A 22,407-nucleotide genomic window follows, 5' to 3' on the forward strand; every position below is an offset into this window, starting at 1 on the left:
AACTGCCTCCTACCCAGAATTCAGCTCAATTTAAATTCCAATTCAAAATAATCAATTCGGAGTTTGACCAGAGCATCTGTGGCATTAATTCGAGAGTTGTTTTTCATCTTCAATATCTTTTTTATGTACAGTATTTACCTATTAAGTCATTTATTGAGCGGCACGGTGCATCAGCTGGAAAGCATTGGCCTCACAGTTCTGAGGTCCCGGGTTCAATCCCGGACTCACCTGTGTGGAGTTTGCATGTTGTCCTTCTGCTTGCATGGGTTTCCTCTGGGAATTCCGGTTTCCTCCCACATTCCAAAAAACCTGCGACATTAATTAGACACTCTAAATTACCCGTAGGTGTGATTGTGAGTGCGGCTGTTTGTCTTGGTGTGCCCTGAGATTGGCTGGCAACCAGTTCAGGGTGTACCCTGCTTTCTACCCATTGACAGCTGGGATAGGTTCTCGCTCTCCCATGACCCTCGTGAGGATAAGCGGCTAAGAAAATGGATGAATGAATGGATGGATGGATGGAACTCATTTATTGTAATGCCATCACACAAGGGAACCATGATGGCGAATTGGAAAATGTAATATAGTAAATACTTCTGATCTCGAAATGGAATTATGACATAGGGAAGGTCATACAATGCCCTGCCTGATCAGTACAATATGGCTAACACAATAATTTTATACCTAATAAGAGTTTTAGGAAGTCCAAAATTTGACCTACAGTGGAAAAATTCAATTTTCATTATTTTTGATAGTAATAATTGTAGCAGAATAGTATAATAGCAGTTACCGCCTCTGAAATTTAAAAAATATCATTAGGTGACAGAAGACTCAAAATTGGCCAATGATGTTTATTTACATTATCTGCCCAACAGTTGGCTGATGACCAGTCCAGGATGTATTCAAACTCCAGCTCACCAGTGACGCTAATGAAGACAGTCCTATAGAAAATTGATAGATGGTTAATCGTCATTTGAACAAATCTGGGGATTGCATTGGTAACTTTAGTAGGTAAAAGCCTATGTGAAAATCTGTCATGTTCTCAAGTTTTGTTGGGTTGGGTTATTTTTGTTCTTGTGTTCCATGTCTTGTGTGTTGATTTTGGCGGTTGTGTCCACCTGTTCATGTTTGCTGTCCTCACTTGTGTTGACCACTCAGCTCCCTCCACCCACTTGTGTCCTGTCATGTGGCATAACTTTTGCTTCGTCACCTTTCTGGTATACTCATGTACTTTGCCATGTGATTATGAAGTTATTCAACTAACAGCAGAGATGCATTCCTGTTGATGGCTAGCAGAACATTGTTGGTGAGAATTTTAACTTGCTCTGGGTTTGATTTGTTTACCCGTCGTGTCAGCTCATTCCTTTTCTCTTTGGGACTCTCCCCCAACGAAGTACAGATCCCAATGGGTTGTTTTCATGTGACGTCACCCGTTGTGCTGCCTCGAATGGCTGCCATTTTCTATCCCAAAGCTCGGTTACTCATACATACGCAAGGTGAACAACATTATCTTTCTTACTGCATTTATTGAAGACGCAACCGACAGCACATCTAGCCCAGACTGACTACTAGGCTACGTGACATAGACACATCATGGAACTCAGAAAAAGAAAAAGAAAGGCGGTGGAATATTATTTTTTAATATCAAGGCAAACTCCATTTATTTCATTTTTTTTTCCAAAAAAGTAAAATTTTGTTCACCACAAGCAAAGTGAAAATGTTTATTATTTGTTTAAAATTTGATGACGATGGCAGGAAGACAAAAGACTAAACCAATCCAGTATTTCACAGAATTCTCAAATCTTTCAAGTGACTAACAAGAAAGGATCTTAACTGTAATGTTGGCCTTCTGAAAAGAGTATCAATTAAGCGTGTTAGCGTAGCTCGGCGACATGACGATTGAGGTTGAAGCCAGACAGCATGATAGCAGTGTCGGGAACTCGTCCACAAAGCCAAGTCTCCGTGAAGCACAGAGCCGCAGAACGTCCAAAGTCTTTCATCGGAAACGTTAGACGATGCCCCCGCTTTCAAGGCATACTTGTATCCCGGATTCCAAGCCTCTTTGTCACGAGGCTTTGAAGAGCGCGCCGACGACCAACTCTGGAAAGAGTTTCAGCGAATTGGTGAGAGTTGTCAAAAAAGTCAGGAGAAGGCTCTCTGATGGTTAACAAGTCCTCTCTTGTGTACTTGAGTCCTGAGATGCCCGTGAACCACAAAAACACAAACAGCAATGGAGAACATTCTGCACGCTACTACACTAGTGCACGTTAGGTAGAGAGGTGAAATGGCGGCGTGCAGTGGGGTATGGGTAATTCAGCAAAAAATGTGACGTCAGTGAAAACAACCCATTTCCAACCTAAATCTACATATAATTCTAATTGCTTTCAAATGTCCTGTGTGGAATGTGACGCTTGAGGCAGTCCAGCTTCCATTCTATCTTCAAGTTTCCTTCCGTAAACTCACTTGCTAATTTCGCTTCACAACACATTTTTCAGACCGGCTCGAAAATGGAGAAAATCTAATCCGGTTTCATTGCTTTTTCTTCTACTTGCACATACTCTGACAGTCATTCCATCTTGAAATAAGAGCATTTGTTTTTTTACATTTTTACTTTCACCACAAGGGTAAACATAAGTAGCATGTCTCGCTTGTCTTCGCTCTACGATGCCCAAATCGCTTTGATAACATTGGTGGGCGAGGCATAAGGATGCTGTCATTGTAAACGTCAGTTGACAGGCTGCGTAAAATGTATGTGAATCGGATGCAGAAAGTCACTCCTCACTCATTGAATCACATTGCAAAATGGCACAAACTGAATAGTCATGTTACATTGTACTTTCAATTCAGGGTTTTTTTTTTTGTGTGTATGTGTGTGCAACGCAGAATGTCTGTGTACAGAAACCACATCACCGGTACACAATTACGCACAGCTTAGAGGCAAGTTTGTCGATACCTTTCAAAGCTGATGATCGGTGGTGTAATGCTTTAGTGGCCAATAAATGACTCACGTGAGCCTGCCAAGAAAACAACTCACTCACAGTTTGGGAAAATCATTTCTAATTGTATTGTAACTTTTATCTGTAAGTTTTCCACACATGGCGTATACACCACTCACAGCCATTATGACAGTTCTTTGGCCAATTGCCTCGAGCTGCAAATGTGCCTTTTGGCTTTTATGACCTGGCATGTTGGCGCAGCTGTGTCTATGTGACCTGCGATTGGCTGACAACGAATTCAGGGTGTACCCCGCCTCATGCCCTATGGAAAGGCAATGCCGGATCATTACTACATACTTTGTCACGGTCACTCTCTGAAGCAGATTCCTTGTACAGCATTCTGTACTCAGTCATTCTTGTTCAACTCTCTCGAACTTATTGTCTTTGCTCCATCTTGTGATCAGATCCGTTTTCTGTTTTTTTTTTTTTTTTTTCAAATTCCCCCAAAAATCTTGATTGTCATAAGACTACTGGTTACTTTAGTGATTACTCAAAGCCCGGGTGTCATCCCTATGAACATTCTAAAATAGATATTGTAATAAAAAAATACATATAATAGTATTCTATACGGAAAAAAAAGTGAGCGGAGAGCGCATCATCCATGCACAAAGTTGCGCAATTGAGTGTCCCTCGACATCCAAGTGGTCGCCATATTAGTCGCGTCATCTGTCCTTGACGTCATCGTCACTTCTGCCGTTGAAAACGCGCATTGCCTGCTACTACGGAAGCCGAACAACAGAGATATTTGCATTTTTCCGACGCCCCTTCTGACACCGAAGTTCTTTTCGAAAAGGACAACACCACACAATAATATTGTGAACAACTGGTTAGAGCGTTGGCCTCACAGTTCTGGGGACTGGTGTGATAGTCTGAGCGCTCACAGTGCTGAAAGGTCTTCTCGTGATTTACGTGCATTCTTGTATATTTTTTAACTTCGAGCAAGTCTGAAACATCCCCATCCATGCTTGTCGCCAAGTGTTCATGTTCGCTATGGACGTCTCAGAAAGACAAACAGCGAACGTACATATATGTGTAAATCTTTTGATCAACTTTAGTTTTAAGGTTAGGTTAGGGTTAGGTTATAACATATGTTAGCTCCCTCTATGTAGAAGATGGATAACTATGAGACTGGGGGATTTCCCAGTAAGCGTCTGCTACATGCCCAAAGTTCCCCTGTTAGTAACGCATGTTCAAATCCCGGCCTGCCTGTCTGGAGTTTGCATGTTCTCCCTCTACATGAATGGGTTTTCTTGGGTTTCAGGCTCTCCAGTTTCCTCTCACATCCCCAAAATACCCATTAATTGGAGACTCTAAATCGCCCTTACGCATGATTGTGAGTGCAAATGGTTGTTTGTTCATATGGGCCCTATACTTTTGTACTTGAATGCTATCATGTGCGCAGTTTTGAAAATTTACTGCCGTTCTTTACCAAGTCGGGCTGTCGTTATTGCCGCAATCGGCTAGGACGCCACAGGGTGGATTTTCCTCAACACTTTTTGGAAATTTCCAGCAGCCGTTTTTACTTTCTTTTCGTGGCAAGGAACAAACCAACAACAATGGAAACTGTGGAACAGTCTGCTTGAACAAATGGACCTAAATGATCGGATGATATGTTTAATTATGCTGCAAAATCAATCAAGAAGACAGCGATGTAGTTGGTATGTGGAGCAGGGAGGAACGGGGAGTCATCACTGCATATGACTAAAACGGAAACATCACAAGAGACGATCTCCGCAGCAAATGTTTTTGATGTGTGCATGGCAAGATTTGGAGAGGTGCTAAACAGGGCAATGCGTAGGTCACACGATGCAATCCGGGGACAAGTGTGGGAGTATAAAGAGGCCTTAAACTGAGTCGCCTTACAAGTTTTAGCCATACAAGTCACAAGTCATAAAATTGGCAACTTCAGTGTGACTTTAGTCAAGTCATGTGATTCGAGTGGCTTATCTCTGGTAAATACAGTATTTATAGTAACCCCAGTACTCGGTGTGGTGCCAAAACCACCAAGGTCAAAATTTGGTCAAGTTCATATTCTTTTACAAATGAATCCTATTGGTCAGTCCCCCATGTATGTTATTTTCAAAAATTATTGACCAATATAACGTGTGAAAATGGCTTGCTTTGTTATACGCTGTGTAAAAAAATGACGTTATTTTTGTTTCCTGGAAACTGATGGTTTTGGAGATATTGAAGTCAGCGATATGAACATCCATCCATCCATTTTCTTAGCTACTTATCCCCACAAGGGTCACGGGGAGTGCTGGAGCCTATCCCAGCTGTCAACGGGCAGGGGGTGTGGTACACCCAGAACTGGTTCCCAGCCAATCGCAGGGCACATCGAGACAAACAGCCACACTCACAATCACACCTAGGGGCAATTTAGAGTGTCCAATTAATGTTGCATGTTTTTGGGATGTGGGAGGAAACCGGAGTGCTCGGAGAAAACCCACGCAGGCATGGGAAAACGCTTTCCAGCTGAGCCACCATGCCGTCTCACAATATCAACAGTAATTAGTATAACCTGTACATGCCTGGGCGGCGCAGTGGTGCAATTGGTTAGAGCATTAGCCTCACAGTTCTGAGGACTGGGGTTCAAATCCCGGCCTACCTCTGTGGAATTTGCGTGTTCTCCCCTTGCCTGCGTGGGTTTTCTCTGGGCACTCTGGTTTCCTCCCACTTCATGCATTTATAGGAGACTCTAAATTGCCCTTAGGTGTGATGATGGATGGATGGATGTACATACATACTGTGTTAACATCAACAGTAAATACAGTATACTGTATATGCACATTCAGGATATTACATATTTTGTGTATATGACATCAAATGAGTTCTCTCTATAATTTTGTCCATATAATGTAAAATTTCCAAAAAATGTTGAAAGTATCTATTAGAATTTGGATTTGACAGAAGAATTTTACAAAAGTCCAGCTACTGGGAAACAGACAAACATTGCACTGCTTTTATGATAGCAACAAGAGTGGAGCTAAAACACATCTACTGTTGATATTGCTCATGCATAAATCGGTATGAAAATCCTCCATCTGGCAGGGCTGATACCTACATTTGTCTGCTTCCCTGAAAATTGGAAGCGTACGCTCGCTTTGTGCGAGCTTTGGCTCCTCATACCGCTTTGGTCTGTCCTTTTCACTTTTTGATTCTTTCACTGAGACTTCAAGTTTTCAAAATTCCATCATCTTGGAATTTTGCCTTTCCCTCATCTCATCACTCTTGCTCAACTTTGTCTCCTCTGTGCCTGTGTTTGGATAGGATTGTCTCGCAATAGCGATGTTTATCCATAACAAGGGCAGGTGTACAGGTTTGTACTGATGCGGGAGAAAAAAATATTGTTTTATTTTAAAAAAGAGAGAGAGATGTGCTGATGTCATCGGACAACACACAGCAGGGAGGGAAAACAAATACCACAGTTCACAAAATCTGAGGGAGGGGAAGAGAGATTGCACTAAAGACTGGATGACCCTCAAAATAAGAATGGTCATGATTGCATAATATCAACAGAAGGCACGAGATATTGGCAAGAGGAAGGCAAGTGGTTCACTCTGATATCAGGAAGGCAGAATTAAAATGCTGGTGGAATTAATGCTAAACAAGAAATCATCGATTAATAAAGTGTTGTGTTTATCCATCACTTGTTAATCATCTACTCAACAGCTACAACAGTAGGTACACCTGCCCAATCAAATGAGAGCCAGTTCAGCAGATGTTTTCATAAATCTACCTTTACAAAGTTGAGCTGTAAAAGCTACATGAAAATAAGCTTTATGTTATTTTTCATTTGCCCCATCTTGTAATGCAACCCTGTTGGGGTTCACAAGCGAGTGGAATCTGCAAGCCGGTTCCAAGACTGGATATAGGCAGAGGGTTGCTTCAGGATTGGCATCTGGCCTAAAACTTTGCCAAACAATTATGAACGTCCATCCAAAGAATTCCAAACTGGATTGGTTGTTGCCCAGGTAATAAACACCTACCCCCGGCACCATTAACCTGCAGGGTGGCGGTGGAAATTCAGCGATTGTGGGTCGAAGACAAAGCAGAGGTGGAAAGTGGCTTCTTAGGGAGAAAGACAATAGGAAAGCACAGATCTTACAACTGGTTGTTGGAACTTTTAATCTTGGCACTAAAACAGGAAATACTCGGGAGTTGGTTTACATGAAGATTTGAAGAAAGGTTTATATATTGCGCATCCAAGAGAGCAGGTGGAGAGGAAGTAAGGCGTGAACTTTGGAGGCAGGCTTTAAATTATTTTACCATGGTAAGAGAAATGGAGCACGGTTATTTTAAAAGAGTTGTTTAACAATGTCTTGGAGGTGAAAAGTGTCAGATGAAGTGATGACGCTGAACTTTGAAAGTGAGGGGGTTGTCTGTAATGTGATTAGCAACAATGCCCCACAGGTAGGATGTGACCTTGAGGTGAAAGAGAAATTCTTGCAGGAGCAAGACAAAGTAGTTTTGAGTTTCTAGACACAAGAGAGTTGTGATTGGTACAGATTGTAATGGACATGTTAGCGAAGGAAACAGGAGTTATGGGTAAGTTTGGCATCCAGGAAAGGAACTTTAATGGACAGATGATGGTGGACTATGTAAAGAGGATGGAAATGGCTGGAGTGAACACTTGTTTTTCAGAAGAGGCAGGAACATGGGGTGACCTACAAGAGCACAGGTAAAAGCGCACAGGTGGATTAACTGAAAGAGGTTACTGACTGTAAAATAGTGGCAGGAAAGAGTGAAGAGTGTAGCTCAATAGCATAGGATGGTAGTTGGTAGGATGACTGGTGGTGTGGAGGAAGATTAAGAAGACAGATAGAACCGAGAACCATGTGGTGGAAGCAGAGAAATGAAGAGTATTGTACGCATTTTCAGGTAGAGATGAGACAGACTCTCAGTGAACAGGAGGAGCTGGTGAGAAGATCGGACCACTACAGCCAAGGTGGTCGGAGAGACAGCTATGTGTTTTCTGGCAGACAAGGGGAGAAGGAGACATGATACTGGAACCTCGACGTGGAGGAAATCATACAAGGAAAGAGATTAGCGAAGAACTGGAACACAGAGAGGACCATGGAGAGGAGAAAGGAATGGACAGAGATGTGATATAAGGCAAAGGTAGAGGTGGCAAAGGCCAACGATGAAGCATATGATGACATGTACATCAGGTTGGAGACTAAAGAAGGAGAAAAGGATCTCTACAGATTGGCCAGACAGAAGGATAGAGATGGGAAGGATGTGCAGTAGGTAAGGGTGATTAAGGATGGAGATCGAAATCTGTTGACTGATTCCAGTAATATGCTAGAACAGGTGGAGGAAGGTGTCTGGTCTCTGCTAGGATGAAGGGTAAAGTTTATAAAACAGTGGTGAGGCCAGCCATGATGTACGGGTTAGAGACTGTGGCACTGAAGAGACAATAGGAAGCAAAGCTGGAAGTGGCAGAAATGAAGATGTTGAGGTTCTCTCTTGGAGTGACCAGGTTGGATAAGATTAGAAATGAGCTCATTAGAGGGACAGCCAAATGTAGATGTTTTGGTGACAAAGTTAGAAAGAGCAGATTTTGATGGACCCATCCATGTACTGTGATGTGCAAAGAAATGCACAATTTCAATTTCACCAAACTATTTTATTTATTTTTATTAGTAATAAGTTTATTTGATTGTTGCTACTTTTTTATTTACACATTAACAATACTGTTTTACTGTCATGTTAAGCGCCCATTGCATTCTGGGTTAACTATTCATAACAAGGTGCCTGGGAATAAATCGTCATACATTAAGGACTGACTTACTGAGAGACTTAAAATACTTAATTTAAATAATATCTATCCGTCCATCTTCCAGGCTGCTTATTTTCATGAGGGTCATGAGAGTGCCGGAGTCGGTCACACCTAACAATGGTCGAAAGGCGAATTACACCCTGAACTGGTCGGAGTCAGTCGTAGAGGACATATCGACACCATCACTGAGCAGGAATTTATCCCATGCTGCTCGCACCAAAGTCAGGCTTGTGCACTACTACACCATCAGAGACCTGGTTTAAGTAATAGTTACAATTAAAAAGTGATAACTTTCAAATTCATTGGAGTCCAAACTGTGAACTGTACAGCTTACATCACGTAAGTGCTTCTCTACCATCAATCACTAACCTTGCTTAGCACTTCTGTCATCTTGTCACCTTTCCTTGGTCTGTGCATCAAAATTACGATGGTAGGGGGAAATTGTCCATTAGTGTGTGTGTGTGTTTCATCATTTTGTCTTCCCAATATGATTCATCATTTCATCATGATACATTTCCTAAAACGTGCTCTAATTTGTATTCTCCCTCATCCTTTCACAGTTTCTGTCAGCTCATGCGAGTGTTTATTTTCCTTTTTTCCCCCAATTCATCTTCATTTCTCTTTTTCAAAGTCTACAATAAAATCAAATTCAACATTCTGAGTTGTAAAAGGTGCTTTGGCTCCATCCCTTCAGAATATAAACCATATTTCACTCTCTTTCATCATGCTTAATGCCATCTTGTCAGCATCAGTGACCACATCAGCTTGCACTACTATTTATACGTACATGACACTTTACAATCTGGCTGTGATTGTGGCCTGTTTACAGCCTATCAGAAAACTGTATACAGTAATAGTCTGCCAAAGAACTGACATTGGGTGACACATCTGCTTGCACATCTGCTTGATGTTCTCAAATTTCCTCTCAGGTTTGTGTGATTTAATGGACTTCAAGTCATGACTGGCCTTTAAGATGAGCTTAACCACTGTAGACACGCTTCTTCACATGTTTTGGGGACACAGCCTCATCACACACTCCACACACTGTCACCACAGTCACTTAATGAGGACGACTTCTGGAATGGAGACCAAAAATTAGTTCTTTATTTAGGGAAACAATCGAGGCAGGAACATGGGGTGACCTACAAGAGCACAGATCACCATACACATGCACACACCGCCATTCCAAATGTGGTCGAATAGAAGTTTAGCTTCGGTAACACCTGGTGCAATTGGAAGACACTTTCCAAAGGAAGGTTACCATTTATTTTAGCTAAGGCAATAAAGAGATTTAGAAATGAGTTAACACTATCACTGACCTTTATAACATACAATATACTGTATTTGAAGCTTTGAAAATACGACTCTCCTCGTAATTGTCTTATCAAGTTAAATAAAAATAAAATCTAGCTACCGTATATTGAAATGGCGCATGCGTCAAATTTTCTAAGGTCAGATAAATTATTTTCCCATTTCAGATGAAAAACAGCTATTGTTCAGTGAGGGGTCTGCCCCACTTTTCTTTGTGGTCTTCAGCCGGTTGGGCCGGGTCTGGAGAGTCTATCCTCTTACTTCACACACGCCACGTTTTTATTCCTCACACTGTACATATTTAGCCCATTGGGCACATTCACATCTCCTTCAGGGTTGAGGGACAGGACTGAATAGTGTCACATTTGTGCTGGTCTCCAATGTGCAACACCTCACCACACATGATCACAGTACAGGGATAATGGTTGCCGTAAGAGACTTGGTAACTAGGCTTTACACAATCAGGATTTTGGGGGGGAATTCACCAATTAGCGAGTTTTTAAAAAATGATAAATCGATCACCAATTCAATCACAAGACGCAACAATGAGTTTGTTTAAATGACCTGTTCATTTACTGTAGATACATGTGTACTTAATTGCTCAAATATATATATATATATTTTTTTTTTATTATTATTTTTTTTTACAATAAATAATGTATCTTTGTTCATCTATTGATGCCAGGGAGGCAAAGTGTCAGACAGAACAAATAACAGTCTTCTATTAGATGGCAGGAAGTAGAGACAGCAATTGTCATGATCCTGCCGCTCCACCCCGGGCGGTGCAGTTGCGCTGATTAGGAGGCGCACACCTGTGCCTCATGCGGCCTGATTAGTCTGTGTATTTATATCACCCCGATGACGACTGGTCCCCGCCAGATCGTTGATCTTCATGTCCCGTTCCAGCACTCGTATCCCTGATCGACAACCCGTGTGTACCGACCTTCGCCTGTTCTCCGACCAACCCCGTAAGCCTGACTCCTTTGACACTTCTGCCTGCTTTGATTGTTCTCCCGTGTACCGACTCCTGCCTGCCAGCTCACCTGCTCTCTTCGCCTGACGTCCCAACTACCGCTGCTGAACCTGACTGCCTGCCCGATCCCCGATCCCGAAATAATAAACGTTTCTCCCAAACTACCTTGCATCTTCTGAGTCCTGCATTTGGGTCCCACTACCGTTCCGATGGGTCGTGAAAGCAATTAATGTACTGTATCTTGTGACATTTTTGTTTGTTGGTGTACCGTGAGATTTTTTTAACTGTAGAGTATGTGACTTGGATCATAAAAGGTTGGAATTTGTTCAACAGAATGGTAGCATGATTACAAACAACCACGAGCATTAGCCTTACACAAATATCCCCTCCTGTACTGAGCATCGGTGACCACAAACATGTTTTTTTACCACATTTTCTTTCACAGTTGGCACGATCCACTCATGTTGTCGTTGCCATGGTAACGAGTGTATCCTGTCGCAATTGAGTTAAATGAATAAAGCCCAGTGATTGTAAAAAAAATGGGATGCGGTGGTATTACGGTATCGGAATACTGTACAAGATTTTTTGCAGTGGTCTGACATAGTGACTTCGTGAAAGAGCAAAGTTGTCTTTAGTTGCCTGTTTTCTCTCAGCCATCTCATCTCTCCCATACAGCCTACCTTTTTTAATAACTTTATTGGCTATTAATTATTTACAGTTCTATGTCAAAAGAAGCACAAGAATGCCAAAAAGGGCTTTTTTAAATTCAGATATACTGGGCATGATGGTGACGCAGAGTAAATTACTTTTACAGAGCCAATCAATACGTCCTTCAGCAGATCTGCAAATTATAACAATAAAGCCGATCAACCAATCAGCATTAAATGTTCATGATCAGCCAATTCCGATGTCACCAATCAAATGGGCCTAAAGTCTTGGTTTCGGCTAGAGCACTGAGAAACATTAGGGAGTCTCGGTGGAAGGTGTGCACTTCTATGCTTTTCATTGAAGATGTTAAAAAAATGCAGTTGTATCTCAATCAAATACAAGATGAGCATGACAAATTCCTTGTTCAAAGCCTTAATATCAAAGCCTTGATGGAGCTGGAAAAGGAATGCCTCCGCCAAATGATTCACTTTAAGCAACACAACTGGCAGAAGAGTCAGCCTTGCCTTGATCTGTATTTTTCACAAGAGATGCTATTGATCCACACAAGAATGTGGACTGGGAGCTCTCCAAAGTAAAGAACAAACTGTGCAGACGCTTCCCAAAGATTATCATCAGGAGGAAGCAGATCTATCCCCATTCTCCTGACATCTAAAATGCTGTGTTCATTACAACTCCTTGTTAGCCATGTGGTTTTAAAGATAACCAATATCCCTTTGTCAGATGAGCAATAACCCATGCTCTGGAGTTCAGAAAAATTATCTGAAATGTGGATGCAACCCCCTCCATCAGACCCTCCTTCTCAGAATGGGCGGCCCTCGCACCTTTACTTACATATCAGTGAAATAGCTCAAATGTGTGTGTGTGTGTGTGTGTGTGTGTGTGTGTGTGTGATGGGGCATGGATGCATGCACAAGACTTTCATAGACATGATAGCTCGCAGGATTCCCAGCGTCATGGAGACTACAACATAGAGGGTGGCATACATGGTCTTTGCATGGCTGTCACTCCTCATTCTTGTCAAACCTCGTGTTCATTGTGTGCATCTAAGCACTGCTGCTCAGTCAGCTTTTCTCATCATGAGGTCCAATAGGAAAAGCCACCAAACATGTTTATTGGAAAGGGCTACATAGAGACAGCTTCTTTTGATCTGTGATGCCAGTCAGAGATTGCAGTGAGCCTCCACAGTAACAAAAGAAGTGTGTCTACAGTAGATGATAAATCCTTTTATCTTAAGAAAATCGTTAATGCAAATGGGTGGTGAGAAGACACGAAATACTGTATTTGTAAGATATGCAAATTTAGCAATGGACGTACACACACATTTACTGTAGTGTATTGGCGTTACACTCTACACTGGCCGTCAATAAACAGAGGTGTGAAAAGTATTCATGTTCATTACCCGTGTAAAAGTATAGATACTAGGATTTGAAATTATTTCTGGAGATGTGCAATGTAATGGATTTAAAACTAGTGTTCCTCCATCATAGTCTGCTTTAGTCTTGCTACAAAAAAGGACAAAAAGACAAGAGCATGGAAAATCCCTCCACATCCTGGTGACTAGCTCTCCAAGCTCAAGGGTAGAAGCTAGTGAACAATGCAAACTAAAACTAGCACACATTCAAACAGCTTCTTCCCTCTTAACATCTTAACGGGCTAACTTGCAAGTCTACTACAACATACTGCCAATTTTTGTCTTGAGTTTGTTGTCACATTTCTACCTGGCCAATTGTACAGTACAATACTCATGTACTCACTGTAGTAGTCTCACCATTCTGCACTATTCAAAGTAAATAGTGTCGTTGACCAATACTGGCCATTCAAGTGCTTGAGTAGCATCTGCACCACTTGCACATATGACTCAGGAGTACTTGCAACAATCTATATTGTCCCCGATTATCGCACTACTATATTTGTCTCTGTACCCATTGTACAATGGTCATTGCACCAGACAATTGCTCTTTTAACCATTCAAACTGCTCTAAATTGTACCGTCATTAACAGATTACTAGCTATGTTTTATTGCTCAGTGACTTTATTTTGCAATTTCCAGGTGTGGGGTGGCTTGGTCACCGCTCTGGCCGGTGCCACCTCTAGCACTCGTCACAGCTGTTGCGCATTCGACATGTTAATTAACCATGTATTTATGTTGAAGTTTACGTCATGCGCATTTGCCAGTTCATTGAGTTTGCACTGTGTTACCGTGTGCGGACACTACTTCTGCAATAAAACCCACTGGACATTATGCCGTTGTCTCGGAATCATGCATTTACTTCCCCCCCCCCCCCCCCCCCGCACCGATGGCACGTGACATTGAGTGTCTGTTGTGTTACTAGAGCAGCCCTAACTGTCAAAATAAATTCCTTGTTTTTGACATACTTTACAAAATTAGAATGATTCTGATTCTAATTCTGAAGGTGTAAAAGGACGAGAGCCCAAGCTGTGTGACAGGTGATCCATTATTCTCAGCCTGACAGTTCAAATGGTTCTGATATAAATGTCTTTGATTTGTTACTTGATTTTTGTCATGTCATGTGGAGGTGCGATGAGTTACATCCAAATTAATAGGGTTCCAGAATCATGTCAGAATGAGAATCCGATTCAGCTTTAATTGCCAAGCATGTAAATTTGAACAGCTTGCTATATTGCAAGTCCTCCCACTTGGAAATCATGGAGGGGTCTGAAATCTTCATCGTAGGTGCATGTCCACTGTGAGAGAGAGGTAATCTAAAAAGAAAATCCAGAAATCACAATGGATGATTTTTTTAACGATTTATTTGTGTGATACAGCTGCAAAATGGTATTTGAACACCTGAGAAAACCAATGTTAATATTTGGTACAGTAGCCTTTGTTTGCAATCACAGAGGTGAAACGTTTCCTGTAGTTGTTCACCCGGATTGCACACAAAGCAGGAGGGATTTTGGCCCACTTCTCCACACAGATCTTCTCTAGATCAGACAGGTTTCTGGGCTGTCGCTGAGAAACACGGCGTTTCAGCTCCCTCCAAAGATTTTCTATTGGGTTTAGGTTTGGAGACTCACTAGGCCACGCCAGAACCTTGATATGCTTCTTACGGAGCCACTCCTTGGTTTTCATGGCTGTGTGCTTCAGGTCATTGTCATATTGAAAGACCCAGCCACTACCCATCTTCAATGCTCTGACTGAGGGAAAGAGGTTGTTCCCCAAAATCTCACAATATATTGGCGTGGTCATCCTCTCTTTAACACAGTGCAGTTGTCCTGTCCCATGAGCAGAAAAACAAACTCAAAGCATGATGCTCCCACCCCCACGCTTCACAGTAAGGATGGTGTTCTTGGGATGGAACTCATCATTCGTCTTCCTCCAAACACAGTTAGTGGAATTATGACCAAAAATTTCCATTTTTGGTCTCATCTGACCACAAAACTTTCACCAATGACTCCTCTGTATCATCCAAATTGACTTAAAACTTAAAAACTTAAGACGGGCCTTGGCATGTGCTGGTTTAAGCAGGGGAACCTTCCATGCCATGCATGATTTCAAACCATGACGTCTTGGTGTATTACCAACACTCAACTTGGAAATGCTAGTCCCAGCTCTTTTCAGGTCATTGACCAACTCCTGTCGTGTAGTCCTGGGCTGATTCCTCACCTTTCTAAGGATCATCGAGACCCCACGAGGTGATATCTTGCATGGGGCTCTACTCCGATTGAGATTGGCTGTCATGTTTAGCTTCTTCCATTTTCTGATTGCTCCAACATTGGAACTTTTGTCACCAGGCTGCTTGCCAATTTCGCCGTCGTCCTTTCCAGCCGTGTGGAGTTGTACAATTTTGTCTCTGGTGTCTTTGGACAGCTCTTTGGCGTTGGCCATGTTACAAGTTTGAGTCTTACTGATTGTATGGGATAGACGGGTGTCTTTATGCAGCTAACGACCTTACACAGGTGCATCTGATTCAGGATAATAATTGGAGTGGAGGTGGACTTTTATAGGCGGACTAACAGGTCTTTGAGGGTTAGAATTCTAGCTAATAGACCGGTGTTCAAATACTTATTTGCAGCTGAATCACACAAAAAAAAATGTTAAAAAAATCATACATTGTAATTTTTCTTTTTAAAATCTCTCTTGCACAGTGGACATGCACCTACGATAAAAATTTCAGACTCCTCCTTGATTTGTAAGTGGGAGAACTTGCAATATCGCAGGTTGTTGAAATACTTATTTTCTTCACTGTAACAACACAGAAGGAATTTGTCTCCAGCAGTCGGTGGTGCCCTGGTAAGACATTCAGAACAAGCAAAGAACAAACAAACAAGAACAAAAAACAATAGAAATTCAGTTAATATGCTTATACTTCTCATCCAACCACAATCAAAATGACTTTATCTTGGTTTTATTTATCCAGATGCAAAATTATTTTTAGCTTAAGGAGTAGAAAGTACAGATATTTACATGAAAATGGAAGAGGTAAAAGTGAACTGTGAAATAAACATTCCAGTGTAATATATTCATCCATTTTCCTTGCCGATTATCCTCACAAGGGTTTCGGGGAGTGCTGGAGCCTATCGCAGCTGTCAATTGGCAGGAGGTGGGGTACACCCTGACCTGTTTGCCAGCCAATCGCAGGGCACATCGAGACAAACAGTCGCACTCACAATAACACCTAGGGGCAATTTAGAGTGTCCAATTAATGTTGCATATTTTTGGAATGTGGGAGGAAGCCGGAGTGCCTGGAGAAAACCCACGCAGGCACAGGAGAACATGCGAACACCACACAGGCGGGGGCGGGATCGAACCCCGGTCCTCAGAAATGTGAGACCAACGCGTTATCAGGTGATTCACCGTGCTGCCCCAGTGTAATATTGATTTCTAATATATTCAGCAGGGAAATAAATTCAAATCCACATAGCAGTCGCTTAGTTTGACTGCAAGTCCTATGTACTGTTTCATCTCTACACGGTGCCCTCCTAAAGTAGTTATTGGTAAGATGAATTCCTCTATTTTATATCAGAAGAATGCAACAGACTTGTGAAGTCAATGGGTCGCAGGCTTCATGCAGGTATTCCAAGTAAGGGTTATGCCACCAAATGTTTAATGTTATTCACTTTAAGATGATTCAATAAAGTCTGCTCCAATACTTTTGGTCCCTTGAAATGTGGGTGGCTTCAAACAAAATGTCCCCTGTCCTGATTTGTTCAACACATCTAGATGTTAATACCATGATCTCATGTTCATCTTTTGATTTTAAACCCAGATACAAAGGAATTGACCTTGCCATTCCAATACTTTTGGAAGGTCTGCATGTTATATTAGACTGAAGGGACTAAATGAAGGCCAATGACTTAAAATGGCTCCAGTGCCACATTTGACTGACTGTGTGCAACCATTGCCAGAGCCCAAGCTGACAGCAACAAGTCATCATCACAGCACACTTGTGCGACGGGCACACACTGGGCCCCACTGCCAGCTCCATTAAAAGATTTGAATCAGTGAAAGCGAGACGCTAGCTGGTAAAAGTTAATGGATTTTTTACGAGCTCAATAGACTTGATGGAGAATCAAGTCTGGATCCATTTCTCAGAAGCATTTTGGCTTTTGGCTTATTTAACTGAGTGCAATCAAAGATGCTGCTCTATGGGTTTTTTACTTTCTTCATGAATTGGGTATCATCCCGTGCTCTTCTCTGGGGGTGGGGCTTGACCAAACAACTGTTCAACTGTAGAGGCCTTACTCCATTTAGTGGTTTAAAAACACAACAAAAAAGAAGGCGGACAGAGCAGAGAGCAACCAGAAACATCAAATACCAAACGAACTGTGTGAGTGGTATTGAGGACTCAAGTTATGAAATATACTGAGGGAACATTCCAGACCACCAGCTCTTCTCTCTCAATCTATTCTTCATGTTATTATGATGATACATTGCCAGTCACACGAGAAACAAGTAACAAGAATCCACCAATAATTTTTCTCTATGGTGATTGCGGCAACAAGATATAGCCTAAACAATTAAACCCCAAAACATTTTTCTGTGAAATACTCCAGGAAGGCCAGAAGGACATCCCTTTCATGGAAATCTTGATAATCTGACAGACTGATGCATATATTTATCCAAGTTAGGAATTTAAACCCCCTGCGGAGATAATGACCGAGATAATGAGGTCTCTGTTGAAATGTCATCCTAGCCTTTCAATGCCACACTACCTCCTGCTGCCAAATAGTCATAACTACATCAGTTCAGAACATTCTATAGATTCCGTTTTGTACAATACACTACAAGTAAACGGGGAAATGCCATGCGGTTGAGATTATGTAATAATAATGGAGTGCACAAATAATACCAGTGTTATGTGATGATTAAGTGACACCCTGAAAGGAGAATTGTCTTACTTGAGAGAACTTTCCAACATTGTGTTTCTGAAATGTAGTCACAGTAGAAAAGACAGATCTTTGGAACCTTCAACAACAACAAAAACAATGAACATATAATGTAGACTTAATCTTCTCTATACTTTTTTTTCCAAATGTTGAATATTTTCAACACTTTCTCTTCTTCACAGATAATGACACTTCTGTAGGCTGTAGATTTGCGATAAAACCTGAGATTGCAGCACATGTTGGTATCAGTCATTGTAAAAGTAATTATAGGCATTAAATCTCAGCCATTTGTTCTGGTGGACGACACGAGGTTTTAGAGTAAGCCCGACTATTTGGGACATATAGCAATGCTACCTCTAAGTATCAATATATATTGCTTGGTCCAAACAAGCATAAAGCGTGAGAAATCAAAGTTATGCTTTGATTTCCATTTGTTTCTTGATTAGTGAGCAGGACTGTCCCGAAATTAGACGAGATGTATGGAATCATTGGCATTTTGTGGAGGGGTGGCACGTGGAAGAAATAAGAAACCTTTCAATTTTGTTTAAGAACTTACACTTGCATTGAGACCAAAAACATCGAGCCAGTCTCTGCTTCGACAGGGCGAGTGTGCATATTCATACAAGTCAGATAGATTGTTAATGTTTAGGTTTAAAGGCCCCTGGAGGAGGTCTGTACTTAACTGAGTGCTATTCTATGTATACTGCATAAATACTGGATTGGAATTGCAGTGTGTATACGTGTGTGGACCTGGCATGATAAGAGATGACATTTGTCTGTATCATGCATGCGAATCTGCATATGTGCACTCTTCTTTGTGTGCACAGTGATGACCAGAAGGTCAAATGCACACTGTAAACACAAACCCCATGTCCACCGAGGCTCATCCTGAAATGAAAACATGGTCTTTGCACCACAGATAAATCTCTGCATCACCTTACGCTGAGGCTTAATGGAAACAGACTTTACTCCCACAGATGGGATTTAGGATCCATGACTAGTTGGAAGTGTGTCAATCTGCTTAACCAATGACATGGAATCATTTGAATAATTGAAATGAGCCACAGAAAAGGAAAAAAATGTGGAGAGAAAAAAAGCTTTGCCTGACAAAAGAGCGAAGGTCATGTTTCATAAGCTCTGGTCTCTTGCTGGGAATGCGGGGAAAACTGCTCATTTGTGCGCCAACAAAGCTTAACACGGGCTTAGTTGTCTAAAATTGGCTAGAAGTGCTCTTGATATAGTGCTGGTATAGGCATAAACATTTGGTATATCTATACATGGTTGTAAACAGCCAAAATTTATGTGTTTGTATACATACACAAATTCTTGTATTTTTTCATAGTTTCTTTAATATTGAAGATAATCTTAAGTAAGTCTTTCACATCTCTGTGGAGATATTTTGGCCCTCTCTTCCTTGTAGAATTGTTCGAATTCAGCAACAATGGAGGGTTTTTAAAGTCATGCAACTGCATTTGATTCAAACTCAAGCCTGGACTTTGACCAGGCCATTTCAAAACCTTCATTTTGTCAGAAGTTGGCTTGCAGCAGGCTGCTACAGAACCCAAGTGTGCTTCAGCTTGAGGTCACAAACTGATGGCTGGACATTCTCCTTTGGGATTTTCTGTTAAAGAGCATAATTTTTGCTTCCAATCATAGCATGTTGTCCAGGTCTTAAAGGAACAAAACATACCAAGACCATCACACTACCACCACGATGTTTGACTCTTGGTCTGATGTTGTTTTGCTGAAATGCTTCTACATTAGACCAGATGTACAGAGACATACACCTTCCAAAAAGCTCAACTTCCATCTCGTCATTTTTTTTTTTTTTAATTTGCTTACCAGTGCTTTTCGCCTTGGAAATCTGCCATTGGTGCGACTTTTGCCAAGTCTCTTTCTTATACAGGAGTTGTGAGATGAACACTGAGTTGAACTGAGGCAAGGGAGGTGTGCAGTTCGTTAGAAGTTTCATCCATCAAATGCTTATCCTCACAAGGGTCACAGGAGTGCTGGAGCCTATCCCAGCTATCTTTGGACAGGAGGCGGTGTATACGTAATACATACACACTATATATATATATATATATATATATATATATATATATATACATACATACATACATACACAGCCTTGTGAAAGTATTCAGCCCCCTTGAACTTTCCAACATTTCGCCACATTTCAGGGTTTCAACATAAAGATATAAAATGTTATTGTTTTGTCAAGCATCAACAAGTGGGACACAATCGTGAAGTGGGACAAAATTTATTGAATATTTTAAACTTTTTTAACAAATAAAAACCTGCAAAGTGGGGTGTGCAATGTTATTCAGCCCCCTTGCATTAATACTTTGTAGCGCCACCTTTTGCTGCAATTACAGCTACAAGTCACTTTGGGTATGTCTCTATCGGTTTGGCACATGGAGAGACTGAAATTCTTGCCCTATTCCTTGCAAAACAGCTCGAGTTCAGTGAGGTTGGGTGGAGAGCGTTTGTGAACAGCAGTCTTCAGCTATGCTCTCAGATTCAGGTCTGGACTTTGACTTGGCCATTCTCACACCTGGATATGTTTATTTGTAAACCGTTCCATTGTAGATGTTTGTAGATGTTTTGGATCATTGTCCTGTTGGAACATAAAGCTCCGTCCCAGTCTCAGGTCTTTTGCCGACTCCAACAGGTTTTCTTCCAGAATGGTCCTGTATTTGGCTCCATTCATCAATTTTAACCATCTTCCCTGTCCCTGCTGAAGGAAAGCAACCCCAAACCATAAGGCTGCCACCACCATATTTGACAGTGGGGATGGTGTGTTAAGGGTGATGAGCTGTGGAACTTTTACGCCAAACATATCGTTTTGTATTTAGGCCAAAAAGTTCAGTTTTAGTTTCATCTGATCAGAGCACCTTCTTCTACATTTGGTCTGATTCCCAGGTGGCTTGTAGCAAAGTTTAAACAAAACTTTTTATGGATTACTTTGAAAAATGGCTTTCTTCTTGGCCCTCTTCCATAAAGGCCAGATTTGTGCAGTGTACGACAGATTGTTGTCCTATGGACAGACTCTCGCACCTCACCTGTAGATCTCTGCAGTTCATCCAGAGTGATCATCGGCCTCTTGGCTGCATCGCTGATCAGTCTTCTCCTTGTTCAAGGTGAACATTTAGAGGGACGACCGGGTCTTGGTAGATTTGCAGTGGTCTGATACTGCTTCCATTTCAATATGATTGCTTGCACAGTGCTCCTTGAGATGTTTAAAGCTTGAGAAATCGTTTTGTCTCCAAATCCGGCTTTAAACTTCTCCATAACAATATCTCGGGCCTGCCTGGTGTGTTCCTTGGTCTTCATGATGCTCTCTGCACTTTAACTGAACCCTGAGACTATCACAGAGCAGGTGCATTTATACGGAGACTTGATTACACACAGGTGGATTCTATTTATCATCATCAGTCAACATTGGATCATTCAGAGATTCTCACCAATGTTCCCTCTAAGCTGCGCATTTGTGTATTTGCGCACTTGTCGCACACTCTCAGTGAACTGCAGGCTGACGTCTCATTTATTTCTTTATTTATTTATTTTAAACACGGCAGCACACTGCCTCTAACATAGAGCTGCTGTTCGGCCACACCGGGCAACAGCAGTCCACTTCCAACTTTACCTGACACCCCCCCCTCCCACACACACACACACACACACACACGCACTCATAATTACAAACACTGGCGTATGTGAATAATATAAGAAAAACTGGTGAAACTGGATGAGATTTTCTCTTTTTTGAGTAAAAACGTCTGCTCTGAAGCCAAAGTAGAAAGCACAGGATGAGATGGTTTATCATGTTAAAATTCCACCTTGGCACAGCCTGATTCAGGATGAAAGCACAGATGATAGATTGCCCAAAAAGCTAATTCTGTATTTGAAATATAAGAAGCAACATAACATTAACCTTGTAACTCTTTGGGAGCATCATTCAGCTTTCATCATACATTGCGAAAGATATTCTGCAAGCAATAATTCAATTTAAACCAAGAAAAACAGACGGGAATATCATTGTGGGTTAAAAAATAAATGAAACAAAGTTGGAAGCGACATTTCAAATTTATAGTTGATAGTTGGCTTGGTATATATTTGTATTGCAATGTATTTTTTTGTTTGTTGACATTTTCAGTGTAAGTTTGCAAAAACACAAAATTGTTTTTGAAAATGTTCTGATTGGAATGTAATCTGAACCTTTTCATGGGCCATGTAACTTCAATTGATGACACTGAATGCCCACAGTGCATACGTCTGATGTTGTTCACAGTGGTCAAAAGGAGCGCTCACGGCCTTAGTGTGTT

The 22,407-nt window shown here is 41.5% G+C and overlaps 2 protein-coding genes across 5 annotated transcripts in view; one reads left to right on the forward strand and one right to left on the reverse strand.

Moving 5' to 3' along the window:
* The window catches only part of LOC133491174 (xin actin-binding repeat-containing protein 2-like), a 75,542-nt gene that overhangs the window by 50,714 nt on the left and 2,421 nt on the right, over window positions 1-22,407 (reverse strand). The window lies entirely within an intron of this gene.
* nbeal1 (neurobeachin-like 1) overlaps window positions 1-22,407 on the forward strand; it is an 87,169-nt gene that overhangs the window by 991 nt on the left and 63,771 nt on the right. The window lies entirely within an intron of this gene.

The sequence above is a fragment of the Syngnathoides biaculeatus genome, chromosome 2 (genome assembly GCF_019802595.1).
Source record: "Syngnathoides biaculeatus isolate LvHL_M chromosome 2, ASM1980259v1, whole genome shotgun sequence".
NCBI lineage: Eukaryota > Metazoa > Chordata > Actinopteri > Syngnathiformes > Syngnathidae > Syngnathoides > Syngnathoides biaculeatus.